Here is a 19297-nt window from a genome sequence, read left to right as displayed (position 1 = left end):
TGTCAATCCTTAATTCATCCGTTTTACCTGTAATACTCCTGGCATTAAAGTAGAGGCCATTCAGCCTTGCCTTACTCCCTTAAAACTTAATGCAGCTGTACTCCCTCTGGCATGATCATTTTACTGTATTGTGATGTGTTCCTCTTCTACTAACATTCTGTGTCCCCTTCCCCTACCAAATTAGTTTAAACTCCTCCCAACAGCACTAGCAAACCCGCCCACAAGGATGTTAGTCCCATTCTGGTTCAGATGTACACCATCCCGCTTGTACAGGTCCCACCTTCCCTAGAAACGGTCCCAGTGATCCAGGAATCTAAAACCCTCCCACCTGCACCAACTCACGTACTCACCTGCACTATTCTCCTATTTCTAAGCCTGCTAGCACGTGGCACTGGGAGTAATGCAGAGATTGCAACCTGAGAGGTCTTGCTTTTTAGTCTACTGCCTAACCCTGAATTCTTGATGCAAGACCTCATCCCTCTTTCTACCTATGTCATTGGTACCAACATGTACCAAAGATCTAAAAGGTCTGTGTAAAACATCCTTAGGGAAGCTTCAGGCCACATCTGCAGAAGTCTGCTGTGTCTAGTAACCAAGGGTGGAGGAAAGTGTTTGAAATTTAGATGTTGAGTAGGTGTTGTGGTAAACTTGCTGGTCTGCCTATTTAAAATTAAAATCTATTTTGGACTGTTGCCTGGAGTGGGTGTGTAGTTGGGAATCAGGTTAATTAGGGATTTTGGGATTTGTTATAGCATTAAGTAACTATAATCTTATGTATGTGCTTGAAATCTTTTCTTTTGTTAATAAACATTTTAATTTGGGGGGAAAAAACTTACCCCCCTTTGAGGATTCCCTTAGCTGGGAGTGCACTCTTTCGCACATGCACATGAAAGAGAGCACGGATCTCCCTGAGTCTAAGTAGTGCCTCAGGGAGATTGGGTCCACTTTGAAACTTTTAATGAAGGAGTTAAAACATTTTCCCTGCCATGTCCCCTCATGTGACATTGTCACATGAGTTGGGACATGTCCATAACTTTTATTGCAACCTTTCATTAAAATTTAAAAACCCTCATGAAGCCTCATCCCACCAGTGGATGAGGTTTCGTGTTTTCTCACGAGCCCTCCTGGGCTCCCAGCCTGCCCATCAACATTAAGGTTGGATGGGCAAGACCATTAATGAGCTGAATTGGTTTCTTAATGGCCTTAATAGGCCACTGACAGGTCGACGGGCATGCAGCCAAGTTGGCTGTGCGTCGACCAACCTGAAAATGTGAATGACGGGGGGTGATGTTGGGAGTTCCATCTTACATCACCCCACGTCATTTTACACGTCGGCGTGCGGGTCCCCCACCCCACACGCCGATGGAAAAATTCTGCCCTTAGTTTCTAAAATTTCTAAAGGTGTTTGTGGACTCATTACTTCTGAATTCAATGCACAAATTTTCTTGTAATAAATATAAATTGCAAAACTGTTGTGATAGCATAGCCAAGTTTCCCTTGTGGATTTGGTCTGCCTGGCACACATCACCTGCCATGTCATAACACCGGATCCTGGGCTTCAACTCCATTTTCCCATCCCCTTATCCCTTGATTCCCAGAGAGACCAAAACTTTGTCTATCCCAGCGTAAATGTATTCATCGATGGAGCATCCACAACCTTGGGTAGAGAATTCCAAACCCTTTTGAGTGAAGTTAAGTTCTCCTCATCTCAGTCTCAAATGATCAGCCTCTTATCCTGAGACTGTGCCGCCAGCAGAAACAATCTCTCAGCATCTACCATAGGCATTGAATATTTATCAATGAACAAAGCCCTCCTCTCTCCCCTTTGTCCCCTCTTCCTCCTTTCAATTCCCTTTCCCATATTATTCTCTGCCTTCCTTCTCACAACAACCTTATCCATCCTCTCCCTCTTCACACATACCTCCTTCTCCGTCTCACACTCCTCCTCACTCTTACACCCCCTCCCCACCATCCATTTCTTCATTCTGCCCATTTCTCCTTTTTGTATCCTTCCACCCCTGAATTTATAATGGAAATATAAATTTGAAGACAGAATGTTTTACTTTAAAGGGAGGACTGAATTACATCAAAATGGCATGGGTCTAATTATCCCCCAGCCTCTAGCCTCATTTTTTCTCAGGTCTTGACTCATATGTACAAAGTGAAAAAGATCAGCTTAGTTATTAAATATTTTAACAATTATTGATTAATTATTATAAGACTAATATAGCCTAAAAGAGCGAGTAACTCACCTTCTGACTCCCCAAAAACTGCACAAGTCAGAAGTGTGATGGAATACTCTCCACTTACCCGGATGAGTACAGCTCCAACAACACTCAAGAAGCTCAACACCATCCAGGGCAAAGCATCCCTCTTGACTGGCACCCCATCCACCACCTTAAACATTCACTCCCTCTACGGTGGCAGCATCTAGAAGATGCACTGCAGTAACTCACCAAGTCTCCTTCGACAGCACCTTTCAAATCCAAGACATCTACCAACTAGAAGGACAAGGGCAGCAGGTGCTTGGAAATACCTACATCTCACTACAAGTTATAGTTAAACTCACATACATGACCTGACTTGGAACTTTATCGCCATCCCTTCATTGTTGCTGGGTCAAAATCTAGAATTCCCTACCTTTCAGCACTCTGGGAATATCTTCACCAAATGGACTGCAGCAGTTCAACAAGGCATCTCACCACCACCTTCTCAAGGATAATTAGGGCAATAAATTCTGGCCTTTTCAACAACATCCATATTCTGTGAATGAAAAATAAACAAGAAAGAAATGTATGCATTCTTTTTAAAATAAATAGCATGCATAGAAACATGGGGCAGGATTTTCCAGATGGCGGAGTTTCCAAGAGCATTAACTGGCTAGAGGTAGGATTTTCGCCCCTCACCCATGAGAAATCCTGCCTCGGAGAACTACCAGTCAATCTGATTGACCAGCAGCTCCAAAGTCCCAGCAATACCACAGGACTACAAGCAGTCCCACCAGTCTAAGTGCCAGAGACCCCAGGACCTGAAAGGTGAGGAAGAAGAGTCATCCAGACTCGAAATGTCAATTATGTATTTCTCTCCACAGACGTGGTCAGATCTGCAGAGTTTTTCCAGCATTTTTTGTTTTTGTACTTACCATGAGGTCTTTGTGAATAGTTCTTAATAAATAGTTTCCAGAAAAATTGTGCACTACCTCCAAGTCACTCATAGAGTAAGTGAAACCTCATCAAAACAACTAATTTCTTTCTTTATCCCCCTCTCTCCCCATCTCAAAAATCTAACCATTGCATTGGTTCATCAAAAGTTGTTACAATATTATAATTAGCTATTAGCATGTTTTTAACTCACACAGTGGACTCGTTGCATGATGCCTAAGAATGTGGTGGACAAAGCATATTGAGTCCAAACAGTAACAGCCATTCTCTCCAAATCCTATAAAGTGTTCATAAGTGATGCCCCGTATGTACAGTTTACAGGGTTAAAAAGCCTGAGGGCTCTCAGGGTTCTTTCCCCATCCATCACTACTCTCCTCTGTCTGGCTGAACTTGTTCTCTCACTGAACAATTTCTCCTTAAACTCGTCACTTCCTCCAAATAAAAGGTGTGGCTATGGGTGCCCGCATGGGCCCCAGTTATGCCTGTCTCTTTATGGGGTATGTGGAACATTCCTTGTTCCAGTCCTACTCAGGCCCCCACCCACAACTCTTTCTCTGGTACATCAATGATTGCTTCGATGCCACTTCATGCTCTCGTCTGGATTGGAAAAATTTATTAATTTTGCTTCCAATTTTCACCCTGCCATCATTTTCATGTGGTCCATCACTGACACTTCCCTTCCCTTCCTTGACCTCTCTGTCTCAATTTCTGGTGATAGACTGTCCACCAATATTCATTACAAGCCTACTGACTCCTACAGCTACCTCGACTACAGCTCCTCACACCCCGCTTCCTGTAAGGACTCCATCCCATTCTCTCAGGTCCTTTGCCTCCGTCGCACCTGTTCTGATGATGCCACTTTCCAAAACAGTTCCTCTGACATGTCTTCCTTCTTCCTTAACCAAGGTTTTCCACCCACGGTGGTTGACAGGGCCCTCAACCATGTTCAACCCATCTCCCACACATCTGCCCTCACACCTTCCTCTCCCTCCCAGAACCATGATAGGGTCCCCCTCGTCCTCACTTATCACCCCACCAGCCTCCGCATTCAAAGGATCATCCTCTGCCATTTCCGCCAACTCCAGCATGATGCCACCACCAAGCACAAGTTCCCTTTACGCCCCACCCCAGCGGCTTTCTGCAGGAATCGTTCCTTCTGGGACACCCTGGTCCACTCCTAGATTACTCTCTACACCTCAACCCCCTCCCATGCAACCGCAGAAGGTGCAACACCTGCCCCTTTACTTGCCCCTCCTCCTCACGGTCCAAGGGCCCAAACACTCCTTTCAATTGAAGCAGCACTTCACTTGCACTTCCCTCAATTTAGTCTACTGCATTCGTTGCTCCCAATGCGGTCTCCTCTACATTGGAGAAGCCAAACGCAGACTGGGTGACCACTTTGCGGAACACCTTCGGTCTGTCTGCAAGCATGACCCAGACCTCCCTGTCGCTTGCCATTTCAACACACCACCCTGCTCTCATGCCCACATGTCCGTCCTTGGCCTGCTGCATTGTTCCAGTGAAGCTCAACATAAACTGGAGGAACAGCACCTCATCTTCCGATTAGGTGCTTTACAGCCTTCCAGACTTAACATTGAGTTGAACAACTTCAGATCATGAACTCGCTCCATCCCCACCGCCTTTCTGATCCCCCCTTTTCCAATAATTTATAATGAAAAATATATTTTTTTTCCCGCCTATTTTAAATTTATTTCGATCTATTGTTTTAGCGCCACCTTTTAGCCCATTTTGATCCCTTCCCCCCACCCCACCTCACCTCACCTCACTTGCTTTTCCTGCTTGCTATTCTTAATGTCCCCATTAGCACATCCTTAGCTATTATCACCACCGTCAACACCCTTTTGTCCATGACATCTTTGGCAATCTCTTCTTTGCCTCCACTTATCACTGGTCCTCTATCCAGCTCTACCTGTCCCACCGCCCCCCCCCCCCCACCCCCCCCCAACCAGCTTATATTTCACCACATTTCCATGTTTCCTTAGTCCTGATGAAGAGTCATACAGACTCCAAATGTTAACTGTGTCCCTCTCCGCAGACGCTGTCAGGCCTGCTGAGTTTTTCCAGCTATTTTTGTTTTTGTTCTTTTTCTCTCTCACTCAGTCAGCCAGCCTCAGGGAAAATAAAAACAAAAACAGAATTAACTGGAAAAACTCAGCAGGTCTGGCAGCATCGGCGGAGAAGAAAAGAGTTGACGTTTCGAGTCCTCATGACCCTTCGACAGAACTTGAGTTCAGGGAAAATACCTCACTCCAACCCGCCGGCGCCATCTTGTCTGTTTGACAACGGTCTCCACGGCACCCAGCTTCGGCCGACGAGGCGACCAATGAGCATGAGAGACCGAGCGACGCTGACATGTCATTGCATGCCGCCGCCACCGCCGGCCGACGACTGACCAATGAGCATGAGAAAAACGTCGGACGCCTCTTTTCCATTGGATGTCACTTCAACCTCCCCTAACGGAAGAAAGACCAATAGGGACGGGGGGAGTGGAAGACGTGGTCTTGTCATTGGGTGGTGTGGGAAGAGCCCTGACCGAGTGCTGACCAATGATGTTGGGAAATTGTCGGACATCATCTCGTCATTGGATGGCGCTGAAACCGCCCTAACCAAGTGCCTTCTTTCCATTGGGTGCGATTCACCTACCCTTAGCGAAGGACCACCAATAGAAACGAGAGAGGCGGAAACGGCGGCCTCGAGTCCCGGCCAATGAAAGCACAGCGATGTGAAGGAGAAGGACGCCATCTTAGGAAAGGAGAGCCGGTCGCTGGTCAGGCGCCGCGCTCCGAGGCAAAGATGCAAATTGTGGCGAGCGTTTATAATCCAAAGATCGTACGCCGACTCTCTAGCGATGCGCCGCCGCTTGTTGTTATTAGATGTGAGGGTCTTAGTGGTACCGTAGTGATGGAGCCACTAGTCATCCCCGGTCAGACGGCGATTTCCCTCAACCGTTTAAAGGAAATGTCTACCGGCCGATCAAAAATACTACACCTGGGATTGGGAGATGTTAAACTAAGTTATCCTCGTTAGCTTGTCTGGGAAAAAAAACCACCATCCCAGATCTGCTGTTGCCATTTTTCTTAAGCCCTCCCTTAGGAGTTCACGATGTTGACCGTTGTAAGTACAAACATTGAAAATTTACAGCACAGGAGGAGGCGATTCAGCCCATCGTGTCTGTGCCAACTGAAGCGGAGCAATCCAAGTACTTGTATGGTTCAAGGCTGTGGGCTTGGTTTTACCGGTGCTGGTAACTGGGATTAGGGTAGGTAGCTCAGGTGCTTCTCACCTGTCCGTGCAGACTCGATGGGCCGAAGGGCCTCTTCTGCCCTGTGTAATTCTGTGAATCTAATTCCACTTTCCGGCTCTTGGTCCGTAGCCATGGTACCTCAAGTGCATAACCGTAGGGTTTACATTTAAACATTGTTCAGGTGCTGCCTATCCTAGCAGTGCATTTCAGACCCCACCATCCTCTGGGCGAACACATTTCTCAGCTCCCTTCTAAATCCGTGTTTTCTGGTTATTGACTCCTCGGCTAAGGGCAAAAGGTGCTTCCTATCAATATCTGGCCCATCATAATTTTGAACACTTCAGTTAAACACCGTCTCAGTCTCCAGCTATGGATGTTGATTAAGGGATAAATATAGGCCAGATCACAGCATATAACTCCAGTGCTCTTCTTCAAAATAATTCCATTGGGTTTGAATCTTTTACGTCTATCTGAGTGGGGAGATGGACGTATCCAAAAGATAGCATGTCGGACGGTGTAGCACTTTTTCAGTACTACACTTGAATGTCAGCCTTGATTTTAGAGCTCAGGTTTCTGGAGTGAGGCGAGTGTGTCACCAATGGAGCCAGTCCGCGCAGGCTTAAAGGCCCTCCCTGCCAACCTGAGTGTAGGCTGCCCCTGTTGAGGGGTTGCCCAGCTGAAAAGGGCATTATTTTAAATTGCAACACATTGGAGACTGGGCACTTGCTTGTTAGCACGTGCCCCCCACCCACCCATCTCGGTCTCGTGCTCTCTCTCTCTCTCTCTCACACTCACTTACCTTCCATGACATTCTGGTACTGCTTTGAAGCTGGAAGGCCTCCTATTGGCCTGTATATGTACAAAAGAACTGAACTCCAAAGGTTTGGTGAGAGTGACTACCTTTGACATCAAGGCAGCATTTGACCGAGTGTGGCATCAAGGAGTCCTGGAAAAACTGTAATCAATGAGAATCAGGGGGAAAACTCTCCGCTGGTTGCAGTCATACCTGGCACAAAGGAAAATGGTTGTGGTTGTTGGAGGCCAATCATCTCAGTCCCAGGACATCACTGTAGGAGTTCCTCAGGGTAGTGTCCTCAGCCCAACCATCTTCAGCTGCTTCATCAATGACCTATCTTCCATCATAATGTCAGAAGTGGGGATGTTCGCTGATGATTGTACAATGTTCAGCACCATTCGCGAATCCTCAGATACTGAAGCAGTCCATGTCCAAATGCAGCAAGAGCTGGACAATATCCAGGCTTGGGCTGACAAGTGGACAGTAACATTTGTGCCACAGAAGTGCCAGGCAATGACCATCTCCAACAGAGAATCTAGCTGTTGCCCCATGACATTCAATGAGGTTACCATTGCTGAATCCCCCACTATCAACATCTTGGAGGTTACCTTCCAACATAAGGTCAGAAGTGGGGATGTTCGCTGATGATTGCACAATGTTCAGCACCATTCATGACTCCTCTTGTCCATGTCCAAATTCAGCAAGACCTGGACAATATCCAGGCTTGGGCTGGCAAGTGGCAAATTGTTTGCACCATAAAAGTGTCAGGCAATGACCACTTCCAACAAGAGAGAATCCAACCATTGCCTCTTGATGTTCAATGGGATTAACATCACTGAATCCCGCATTATCAACAGCCTGGGGGTTACCATTGACCAGAAACTGAACAGGACTAGCCATACAAATACTGTGGCAACAAGAGCAGGTCAGGGGCTAGGAATCCTGCAACAAGTAACTGACCTCCTGACTCCCTGAATCCTGTCCACCATCTACAAGGCATAGGACAGGAGTTTGGTGGGATACTCGCCACTTGCCTGGATGAGTGCACCTCCTATCCCACTCAAGAAGCTTGACACTGTCCAGGACAAAGCAGCCCGCTTAATTGGCACCACATCCACAAACATTCACTCCCTCCACCACTGACGCACCGTAGCAGCAGTGTGTACCGTCTACAAGATGCACTGCAGGAATTCACCAAGGTTCCTTCCTCAGCACCTTCCAAACCCACAACCACTGCCAGCTAGAAGGACAAGGGCAGCAGATAGATGAGAACACCACCACCTGGAAGTTCCCCTCCAAGCCACTCACCATCCTGACTTGGAAATATATCGCTGTTCCTTCACTGTCGCTGGGTCAAAATCTTGGAACTCCCTCCCTAACAGCACTGTGGGTGTACCTACAGCACATGGACTGCAGCAGTTCAAGATGATATCTGGAACTCTCTCATGCAGAAAGTTGTTCAGGCTGGAGTCAATTAAAATATAGGGGAGGTGGTGGCCTAGTGGGATTGTCACTGATTACTATTCTAGAAACCTAGGATAATGCTCTGTGGACCTAGGTTCAAATCCCATTACAGCAGATATTGAAATCTGAGTTTAATAAAAATCTGGATGAAAAATTTTCACTCAAGTCTTACAATGACCATGAAACCATTGCTGATTGTTGTAAAAACCCATTGTTCACTAATGTCCTTTAGGGAAGGAAACCTACTGTCGCACAGGAATGTGGTTGACTCTTAAAAGCCATCTGAACAAGGGAAATTAAGGATGGGCAATAAATGCTGGCCAAGCTAGCAACCCCATGAATGATTTAAAAAAAGCAAGATTTTTGTTCGGTGAGGATATTAAGGGATATGGGACCAAAGTGGGTAAACAGAGTTTAAGAGATAAATCAGCCATCATTGCATTGAATTGGCTTGAAGGTTGAAAGTCCTACTCTTGTCTTAGGTTCCTAAACCATAGGAATGAATGAACACATTGTAAGTAGGAGAGGGGAGATGACTAACAAGGGAAAGAAATGGGTGTGATACAGTATTTCAGGTGTAACAAAGCTCCACAAAACTCAAGCTGCTTTGTTTATTTTGCCATGACTCATGCAGTAAAATATTCACACCAGGCAGCAATCAACTGATTGTCTAAACTAATCAAATACTTATCTCACTACTTTCCCCACACACCTTCCCCTTAATTAAATACAACACTGTTTATCAGTCATTTGTTCATAACTACTTTGTTAGAACGCGATAAACTCAGCATTACTTCACCTTCTGCAAGTCTTAGGTTTTATTCCTAAACTTTTATTCTAATACTGCTTCAGGGGCTGGGTGGCACAGACGGTTAGCCCAATATTTCCTTTGGCTCCTGGATGCGAGTTCATGTCTAGCCCACACTAATTAGACAAAAATTTCCTGTTGTCAGCATTTTAAGGTGCTAGTTTTTTAACCCATCTGTCAGGTTCACAGCATTTCACAAGACAGATCAACAGGATTGGTGACAATATGTACCAATCAGAAGTAACTCTTTCAAGTACAAACCCATTTCCATCTGTTTCAGATGAAGTTACATTGTTTCATAATTTGCCATGGTGAGATTTGAACTCTTGATTCTTTTGAGTACAAACCCGTTTCCATCTGTTTCAGATGAAGTTACATTGTTTCATAGTTTGCCATTGTGAGATTTGAACTCTTGATACTCTTTTGAGTAAACCTGTTTCCATCTGTTTCAGATGAAGTTACATTGTTTCATAGTTTGCCATTGTGAGATTTGAACTCTTGATACTCTTTTGAGTAAACCTGTTTCCATCTGTTTCAGATGAAGTTACATTGTTTCATAGTTTGCCATTGTGAGATTTGAACTCTTGATCTTGGGGTTACAAACCCAGTACCATAACCACTTGGCTATTTAGGCCAAGCCAAAATGCTAGTAACTCTTTCGAGTACAAACACGTTTCCATCTGTTTCAGATGAAGTTACATTGTTTCATAGTTTGCCATTGTGAGATTTGAACTCTTGATCTTGGGGTTACAAACGCAGTACCATAACCACTTGGCTATTTAGGCCAAGCCTAAAATTCACTCAACTGTTGTCTGTAACTCTTTTGAGTACAAACACGTTTCCATCTGTTTCAGATGAAGTTACATTGTTTCATAGTTTGCCATTGTGAGATTTGAACTCTTGATCTTGGGGTTACAAACCCAGTACCATAACCACTTGGCTATTTAGGCCAAGCACCAATTAGAAGTAGACTCAATAATAACTTTCAGCAGAGAATTGGATAACTCCTTTATTCACTCATGAGATGTGGGCGTCGCTGGCTAGGCCAGCATTTATTGCCCATCCCTAATTGACCTTGAGGAGGTGGCGGTGAGCTGCTTTCTTGAACTGCTATAGTCCATGTGGTGTAGGTACACCCACAGTGCTGTTAAGGAGGGAGTTCCCTTGAAGGTGTAAAATTTTCAGGGCTATGGAAAAAGAGCAGAGGAGTGGGAGTACTTGAATACCTCTTTCAAAGAGCCGACACAGGCACAATGAACCGAATGGCCTTCATCTGTGCAGTACTGTTCAATAAATCAGATCAATTGCTGGACACATCTGAAGAATTAATTTATCTTTTGCCGTTCGTTGTGGAGGAACTTGAAGGCTTCTGAGAATCATGACATGGGTGATTTGTTTAGTGTTTTCTCTCAAAGAAGTTGCATGTAATAAATAAGCTGCTGCGATGCAGCTTTAATTAAAAAAAAACATTTTCCGTGAAGCAAGTTTTTTTGGGGTCTGCTCAGCTGCTGTCTAATTGGAAGGTTTAGCTGTTCCCTACAGGTTGTAACAACTTTTCTGAAAACAGATTTTAGATGGGCACAAAGGCCAATTGGTGACCGGTGGCAAAATATGTGAATGCATTCAGGTTTTTTTGCCAGGACTTGACTAAAGTCCTGAAATGAATTTCATCCTTCACAATACTCATACTTTAAGCAAATTTAGACCGTCAAGAACCCAACCTTTGTCTCAACACTATCAATCCTCTCACTCCTTCCTCACTTGCCGAATCACTTCATAAGTAAGCAGGGAATTTTACCCTAAACAGTTGCAAATGTCCTTGCAACTACTTCTCCCTTTTGGCCACAGTTATTGCTTCTTCCTTATCATGCACACAATAGTAAACTGTCTGATACATGTTAAAAATGCTTCCCTGGGTAATTTTTTTCCCTCTTCTACTCCTCAGGAAATGTTGGCATACAACAAAAGGGAGAGAACCTTGAATGAAGACGAGGTTCTGCCACTTTGCAAATACTGACACCTACAGAAGAGATTGTCATCCACTTCGTCAGAGGATACAGTCAGCATTGGAGATGGCAAGGCTGTAGACCAGGCACAACACGGTGTATTGGCATCTTTTCTTCCTGGTCTCTTTTTGTTTAACTGTTTCAATCATACATTCGCAATAGTGTCATTTTTATGATGATCAGTTACTGATCGTCCATGGAGCCTCTTTAACTGATCTATCTGTCTCTGGCTACAGGAGAACTATTGATCAAGCTGGGCTGAGAAATATATTTTGCTCCCACAAGTTGCATCCTATTCTTCCTGCAACATTTTTAAAAATATTTTGCATTTTCTCCTCAGTCATCCTTCCTCTTCTATGCCAAGCATCTTTGGCACCTGCTCCTAGAATTTTGCCTTTTGGTAGCTTAAGATACATATGGTATTCGTGGAATTCCATTTAGATTAATAATTAATTAGAGAGAAGACTGTGAAAGGATAAATCACCTAAGAATAGAGACAACATATATAGGATTTATAGGGATAGATAATATAACTTTCCAAAAAATGATTGCAACTCCACAATAATTCTGTTTGTTACAACAAAGTTTGTTCCAACTTTAATTTGAATCATTAGAACATGTACCTTTTTTACATGTTTTTTCATATACAAATTTTAGACAAACCTACGTGTTCAAACTGTTTCTACATCTTCAGTCAAAAGACTAAGATCTCTGAATCCAGTTGCGAAACAAATACTTGCAAAGCACTGACTTTGTGATTTGATGATTGCTTAAACAAGGATATGGCAATTGTGGATTTGTTAACAGTGAATTCAAGTAGGATAAGTGTAACTCAGCAATAGCCTTCTGATGCTCATACAATTAAATACCTTTAAATCAGAAATGTTTGCAGTTCTCCTGCATTGTCAAGTTTCAGGACCTTTAACACATTTTTCTACAGAAAAGATTTCAAATACAAGGCACTTTTAAGTGTTATGTTTCAAAGCATAGTTTATTCGCACAAGTTTATAAAAAGCCAATGAGACAATAAGTGGTTAAAATGATAATGAACTACTTTTTTTTGCGATAGATTGTCAGATGATAATTGTGACTCGGTGGTATCTCGCTCACTTCAGCTTTAGACGGTCATGGGTCAAGACCCATGCCAGAGATTTGAAGCCCAAAATTTATGCTGTCACCCAAGTCAGCTGCAGTCTTTTGGATGATAATTACATTGAATTTACAGTACAGAAACATGCCATTCAGCTGGTCAATGTTATTGTTTATGCTCCACGGAAACCTCATCACATCCCACTTTATCTGACCATGTTTTTTTTTCTATTCCTTTCTATTCCTTTCTCACTCATTTACTTGTCTAGTTTCCCTTTAAATGCATCTTTGCTATTTGCCTCAGCTAATCCATGAGGCACATAGTACCAGATTCTAATCACTCTATGGTTTAAGAAGTTTTTCCTGAATTCCTTATTGGATTAGTTACTGCCTTATAATGATAGCTCACAAGTAGAAACATTAAACCAGGGTCTAGTCTGTTCTCTTAGGTGAGCATAAAAGATTCCATAGCACAGTTTCAAAGAGAGCAGGGGAGTTCTCCCATGTTTCCTACCAATATTTATACCTCAACCAACATCACAAAAACAGATTATCTACATTAGGTTCCTGATTGCCATATTTAAGAGGCCTAAAGCTTGTTACAGGTGGGCACCCTCAGCAACTAAGAATCGGCCAAACTGAAATGGTGACAAAAACAAAAAAACTGCGGATGCTGGAAATCCAAAACAAAAACAGAATTACCTGGAAAAACTCAGCAGGTCTGGCAGCATCGGCGGAGAAGAAAAGAGTTGACGTTTCGAGTCCTCATGACCCTTCGACAGAAATGGTGACTGTTGAACTTTGGGAGCAAATCAGTTTTGGTAAGTTTCTCCTTTTTAGAGCCAACAAATAGAAGAAATGAAATTGAATTTCTCCCCCAGGGGCAGAGGCAGTCTGTCAGGTTTTTGTAAAATTGAGTACTGAAAAAGCAATTAAGTACATCAAAAGGTTAGAATACAAAAAAGTATTTTGCAATTAACAAGGAAGCTAATTTGGATAGTCCTGAAATGGGTGCCTGACCACGAATATATGATTACTTAATCTGCTGCCATTAATCGAAATGCAGTCAGCACACCATTTTTATGTTACCTGCTAATTATAATGATTTCAGTGGACTGCCAGTGATAACTGTTAATTGCTGTTCACTGGCTGCACACATCAACAGATTGCCCAAAATCACAATTCTAAGCATCACTTAAAGCTAGCCTGCACCTCTTATGGGGAAGAATATTGTAGCTGCACAAGGTGCTGGGAGTCAAGTCAATCTGTCCTGGGAAATAGTGAGGAATGCCACATCATGGGAGAGGATAGACTGCAAAGCTTTCGGATGCTGCAGTGAAGATCTTGGTGGAGAAGTTTGGAGAGATGTTCTGCATCTGCAGGGTTGAAGGAAACCCTCCAGACATGCACACTAGACAGTGGGAGCAGATAACCCTGGAGATCACTGCCAGGAGTCAGGCCTTGGTGACCTGGCTGCTGTGCTAGAAGTTTAATGACTACTTCAGTCCTTATCACACCACTTCTTTGCAACTTGAAAGAGTTATGAAAAGCACCAAACATATCATAGCAACAGCCAGAATAAATCTGTGGCAGTCTCCCATCTCTTAAGATGACGCTTTTCAACATGTTAAGTATCACCCAGTGTGGCTGAGGCATCCCACTTTGGCATAGGAACATAGGACTTAGGAGCAGGAGTAGGCCATTCAGGACCCTAGCCTGCTCCACCATTCGATTAGATCATGGCTGTTCTGATTGTAGTCTCAACTCTAATTTCCTGTCTGTTCCGCATAACCCTTGATTCCCTTGCCAATCAAAAATCTACATGACTCAGCCTTGAATAAATTAAATGACCAAGCTTCCACTGTTTACTGAGGAAGAGACTTCCATAGATTACCAACCCTCAGAAAAAAAATTCTTCATCTCTATCTTAAAAGGGTGACCTCTTATTTTTAAACATTGTCTCCTAGTTCTAGTCTGCCCCACAAGAGGAGACATCTCAGCATCCACCCTATCAAGTCATTTCAGGATCTTATATGTTTCAAGAAGATCACCCGTCATTCTTCTAAACTCTAATGGATTAAGGCATGGCAGTCTCTGGCACATTTTCTGCAGAGGAAGCCAGTGGTCTGATTCGCTGGCCTCTGTTTTCTCTGGGCCCTCTTCTCAGCCAGCTGAGCTTTTTTTGCTGCTCGCCTCTTCCAACGCCCTTCCAGACAGTCAGCCTCCAGAGGTCACGGCCATCAGCAACTGTCTCCCAGGTGTCAGCATCAGTATCCGCCATCTTCATGTCTCATTTGCAGGTATCCTTGTAGCAAAGGTATAGACATTCAGGAGGTTGTGACCCAGTAGTCAGTTCACCGTACAGAAGGTCTTTGGGTGTACGGTCAAGATCCTACTCGAATGCTACCGAACCAGCACGGACGCTGGTTGCTTTGCAATGACTGGTGATGGAATTAACATGCTCAAGGACCTCTGAGTTGGTGACCTTGTCCTGCTAAGAGGTGCTGAGGATATACCTGAGCAGCAAAGGTGGAAACTGTTCAGCCTTTTCTCCTGCCTTTCACTGTAGAGGAGTGCGCTGAGGACGCAGACTTGGTCGACTCACTGTTTGGTGTTCTCAGTCAGGTTGCTGTTGTTCTACACTCTCTTACTCAGAGTGGACATAACAGCCGCAGCTTTTGTGACACTTGTGTTGATTTCAGCAACAAGTGACAGATTGCTGGTGATTGTAGAACCTAGATATGCAAAGCTATCAACAACCTCTCACATCACATCAATGCTGGTAGTATGACTCAAACCAAACTCTTTACAGGTGTGAGAATCTGTCCTTTTGCCCCTGCAGATGTTGTTCAGTATGGAATGTTAATGCAGCATTGTCAGCGTAGAGAAACTCTCTGTTGAACACCTGATCTACTTTTGTCCTGAATCTTAGGTGAGCAAGGCTGAACAGCTTTCCATCAGTTCTGAGATGTAAGTAGACACCCTGTGTAGATGACCTGAAGGCATATGACACGAGCAAGGAGAAGAATATGCCAAAGAATGTCAGTGCAAGAACAATACCTGTTTGACCCCACTGCAGATCGCAAAGGGTTCTGATGTTGCCCGTCGTAGCTGACCTTACTCATCATGGTGTCACGGTAAGTGGAGATCACATTGGCATTCAGCCAATTTTCTCCATTAGCTCAAATAGACAACCTCTGCTCAAATGCTTAGCTGAGATGTATGAAGACAATATATAGTAGTCTTCTTTGCTCATGACATTTGCAGCTGCCAAACTGAGAAGATCATATCAATTGTAGATTTTTCAGTTCTGAAACCACACTGGGATTTGGGATAGAAGTGAATAGATAAGAATAAATTACCAATTAGTTGTTTGTTAAGTCATAGATGATCTCTTTAATTGGCACTGGTGGGGGTTCCTTCCTGCTGTTTATCATGGGCTGAATTATGCCCCCACCCGTTGGGGGCGGGGTTGTGCGGGGGCGGAAGGAGGTGGGTGCGAACCCAATCGGCGCCCCCGATCGAGGACACGCCGCCATTTTAAGTGGGTGGGCCAATTAAGGCCCGTCCAGCATGACACTCACCCGGAAGCGCTGAGCGCTCCCTGTGCTGGGGGGAGGGGGGGGTGGATTCACTGAGTCGTTCCCTGTGCTCTTTTGTGCATTCAGGCGAAAGAGCGCAGAGATCTCCCTGAGGAACGGAGGTGCCTCGGGATTGGTTTGACGTGTGTAAATTTAAATAAAGGGAAATAAAAACTTTTAAAACATGTCCTCTCATGTGACACTGTCACATGAGCTGGGACATGTGAAAGAATTATTTTGAAAATTTTATTGACTTTTAAAACACTTTATGAAACATCCTGCCCGTGGATGAGGTTTCATGAAAAACGCGAAGGCTGCCCTGGGCTCTTCGCCTGCCCGCCAACCTTAAGGTTGGATGAGCAGCTCAGCTGATTGAATTAATTGCTATTTAAATGGCCTTAATAGGCCTTTGACTCGGCTGCACGCCCACTGAACTGAAAATCTAAATGACGCGCGGTGATATCGGGACACCCACTCGCCGACCAGAAAATTCTGCTCCATGGGTTTTTTTTTATTATTCGTTCATGGGATGTGGGCATCTCTGGCTAGGCCAGCATTTATTGCCCATCCCTTATTGCCCTTGTTCACAGGGCATTTAAGAGTCAGCCACATTGCTGTGGGTCTGGATTCACATGTAGGCCAGACCAAGTAAGGACAGCAGATTTCCTTCCCTAAAGGACATCAGTGAGCCAGATGGGTTTTTACAACAATCGGCAATGGCTTTGTGGCCTTCGTCAGACTTTTAATTACAGATTTTTAGTGAATTAAAATTATACCATCTGCCATGGTGGGATTCAAACCCAGGTCCCCAGAGCATTACCCCAGGTCTCTGGAATACCAGTCCAGTGACACCGTCTCCTCATGGTTCAGCTTGAGGTTAAGAGACCCAGGCAGGTACTTTGGCACAAAGTGGTAGGTCCCTTTCAAAACATCACCAACTACATCTTTGAGATTAATCGAGGGAAGGGTAAGGCTACCAAACCCATTTTTAGGTAATTTCCATCCACTTTACATCAGGTGAAGCAAGTTAGAATCAACCCCAAATCCTGTTTTGGGCAGGCTAGATTACTTCAATTATTGGAATAGTGAGAGGACTTATGTGGCTGTTAGTGCAACGAGCCAAATAAGCTTGTTCCTGGAACTGATCATCGCTGACTGTTGACTGTGGGGTCGGACAGGATGGATGAGCAGTCAAGGAGTGGCAGGAACAGGACTGAGTTCAGCATTTTCAGTGTTTTGCACAAGTCAGGCCCTATGTACAATTCAATAGTGTCAATATAGTAACGGCCTGAGAAAAGCTGCGAGTACAGGTGGTATGGGAAATGGAAATATGTTGCAGTTGAAGGTGACGCACTTTTCTTTTGAGGCTGAGATGGGCTAGAGGAAGCTTTATATAGTGGAATGTTTGGCCATGGAATATCTGATCAGAAACAATGGTGCAAGCACAACTCTCAATAGTTTTTAAAAGGAAAGTGGAAAAACTTCTAAAGACTTTGGGTTGCCACAAGCCTATGCCCCTTTATTCTTGAAAATATGATTTTTCAACTTCCAACTGACTGAAAATTTTGCAATTTGAACTGAGACAGAGAAAACAGCTAAAAATACAAGGCTACGTTCCAAAGTGAAGGTGAGAAGCAAACCAATCACCCTCAGGGGAGTGCAGAGAGAAAGACATTTCCTATAATCCAGACACCCATCAAAACTTAGAACTGTCTAAGGAAGAGACATTAAAAAATGCAAAGTACTGGATATTGAAACAATGGCTGCCATAAGATGTAGGAGCAGAAGTAGGTCATTCGGCCCATCGAGTCTGCTCCGCCATCCAATGAGATCATGGCTGATCTGATAATCCTCAACTCCACTTTCCTGCTGTTTCCCCATAACCCTTGATCCCCTTACTGATTAAAAATCTGTCTATCACAGACTTGAATATACTTAACGATCTAGCCTCTACAGCCCTCTGTGGTAAAGAATTCCAAGATTGACTACCCTCTGAGGGAAGAAATTCCTCCTTATCTCTGTTTTAAATGGGCAACCACTTACTCTGAGATTATGCCCTCTGGTCCTAGACTCTCCCACAAGGGGAAACAACCTCTCAGCTTCTACCCTGACAAGCCCCCTAAGAATCTTATATGTTTCAATAAGGTTGCCTTTCATTCTGTAACTCTTTAAGGAAAAGACATTAAAAAATGTGAAGTATTAGATATTGAAACAATGACTGCCATAAGACGTAGGAGCAGAAGTAGACTATTCGGCCCATCAAGTCTGCTCTGCCATTCAATGAGATCATGGCTGATCTGATAATCCTCAACTCTACTTCCTGCCTTTTCCCCATAGCCCTTCCACGGACAGATACACCTAAAGCCTCTTGGAAATACATAATGGGCGAAGTATCTCAAGGCAAGACTGCCCAGCCATGAAAGAGATTGCAAGTGACACAAGCAGTGTCAAGAACATCTTCAGCAGAGAAAACAGGCTGAAGGCTGCTCTTCCTTCCTTTTTGGAATAAGTGTCTTTCAGTTCGCGAAGCCAACTTTACCAGAAACCTACCAGTGAAACGAGATCTCATAATAATTCTTCTAACATAACATCTTCTACATTTGACTGCATTCAAGAAACAAGCTAACCTAAATCGGCTGTAGCGTTTCAAACCTACGCCTCAAGGACAATTAAAGGACACTTAACCATATATTCTTTTACCTTTTTTTATTGAACTCTAACTCCCCTTATTTCTGGGGTGCGTTTGTGTGTGTGTGGCTGTCTGTGTGTGTGTGTGTGTGCATGTGTCTGTGTTTATCTGTGTGTGTGGCTGTGCATGTATGTGTGTTTGTCTGCATGTGTGTCTGTCTGTGTGCGGATCAAATGTTTGATGTCTCGTTTTTATTATTTTCTTGTCTTTATTGCGCACAGCTTAAATAGTTTAATACGTTCTGATTCGGAAAAGGCAAACCCCTGTGAAAAATAAACTTAAATCTTTGTTGTGACTAATTCAGGAGGTTGAATAGACGGGAGCCAGTTCACCCCTTCTCACCTGGATATTAAAAATTGGGAGCTCGTGTCTGGAATTGTTCCCAGAGACTGATCAAAGAATTGGAGCAGGGAAAGTAAATTGTTCCTTCAAAGGCAA

At 44.0% G+C, this 19297-nt stretch overlaps 1 protein-coding gene and 1 long non-coding RNA gene across 3 annotated transcripts in view; one reads left to right on the top strand and one right to left on the bottom strand.

The window, feature by feature from the left end:
- dlec1 (DLEC1 cilia and flagella associated protein) overlaps nt 1–5550 on the bottom strand; it is a 153890-nt gene extending 148340 nt beyond the window's left edge. For both annotated transcript variants that reach the window (XM_041184760.1, XM_041184761.1), the window contains exons 1-2: nt 5426–5550; nt 2641–2763 (exon numbers count right to left, since the gene is read on the bottom strand). The gene's annotated coding sequence lies outside the window, so the exon portion shown is untranslated. The remainder of the gene's footprint in view (nt 1–2640; nt 2764–5425) is intronic.
- Nucleotides 5551–5945: 395 nt separating this feature from the next.
- Nucleotides 5946–18805, top strand: LOC121276341. Its single transcript, XR_005942646.1, has 4 exons — nt 5946–6296; nt 11440–13410; nt 15522–15726; nt 18508–18805. It is a non-coding gene; the product is annotated as an uncharacterized LOC121276341 (long non-coding RNA).
- The last annotated feature ends 492 nt before the right edge of the window (nt 18806–19297 follow it).

The sequence above is a fragment of the Carcharodon carcharias genome, chromosome 3 (assembly GCF_017639515.1).
Source record: "Carcharodon carcharias isolate sCarCar2 chromosome 3, sCarCar2.pri, whole genome shotgun sequence".
In the NCBI taxonomy this organism is placed as follows: domain Eukaryota; kingdom Metazoa; phylum Chordata; class Chondrichthyes; order Lamniformes; family Lamnidae; genus Carcharodon; species Carcharodon carcharias.
The sequence above is the reverse complement of the archived record's forward strand: the minus strand, read 5'-3'. Positions and strand labels throughout refer to the sequence as shown.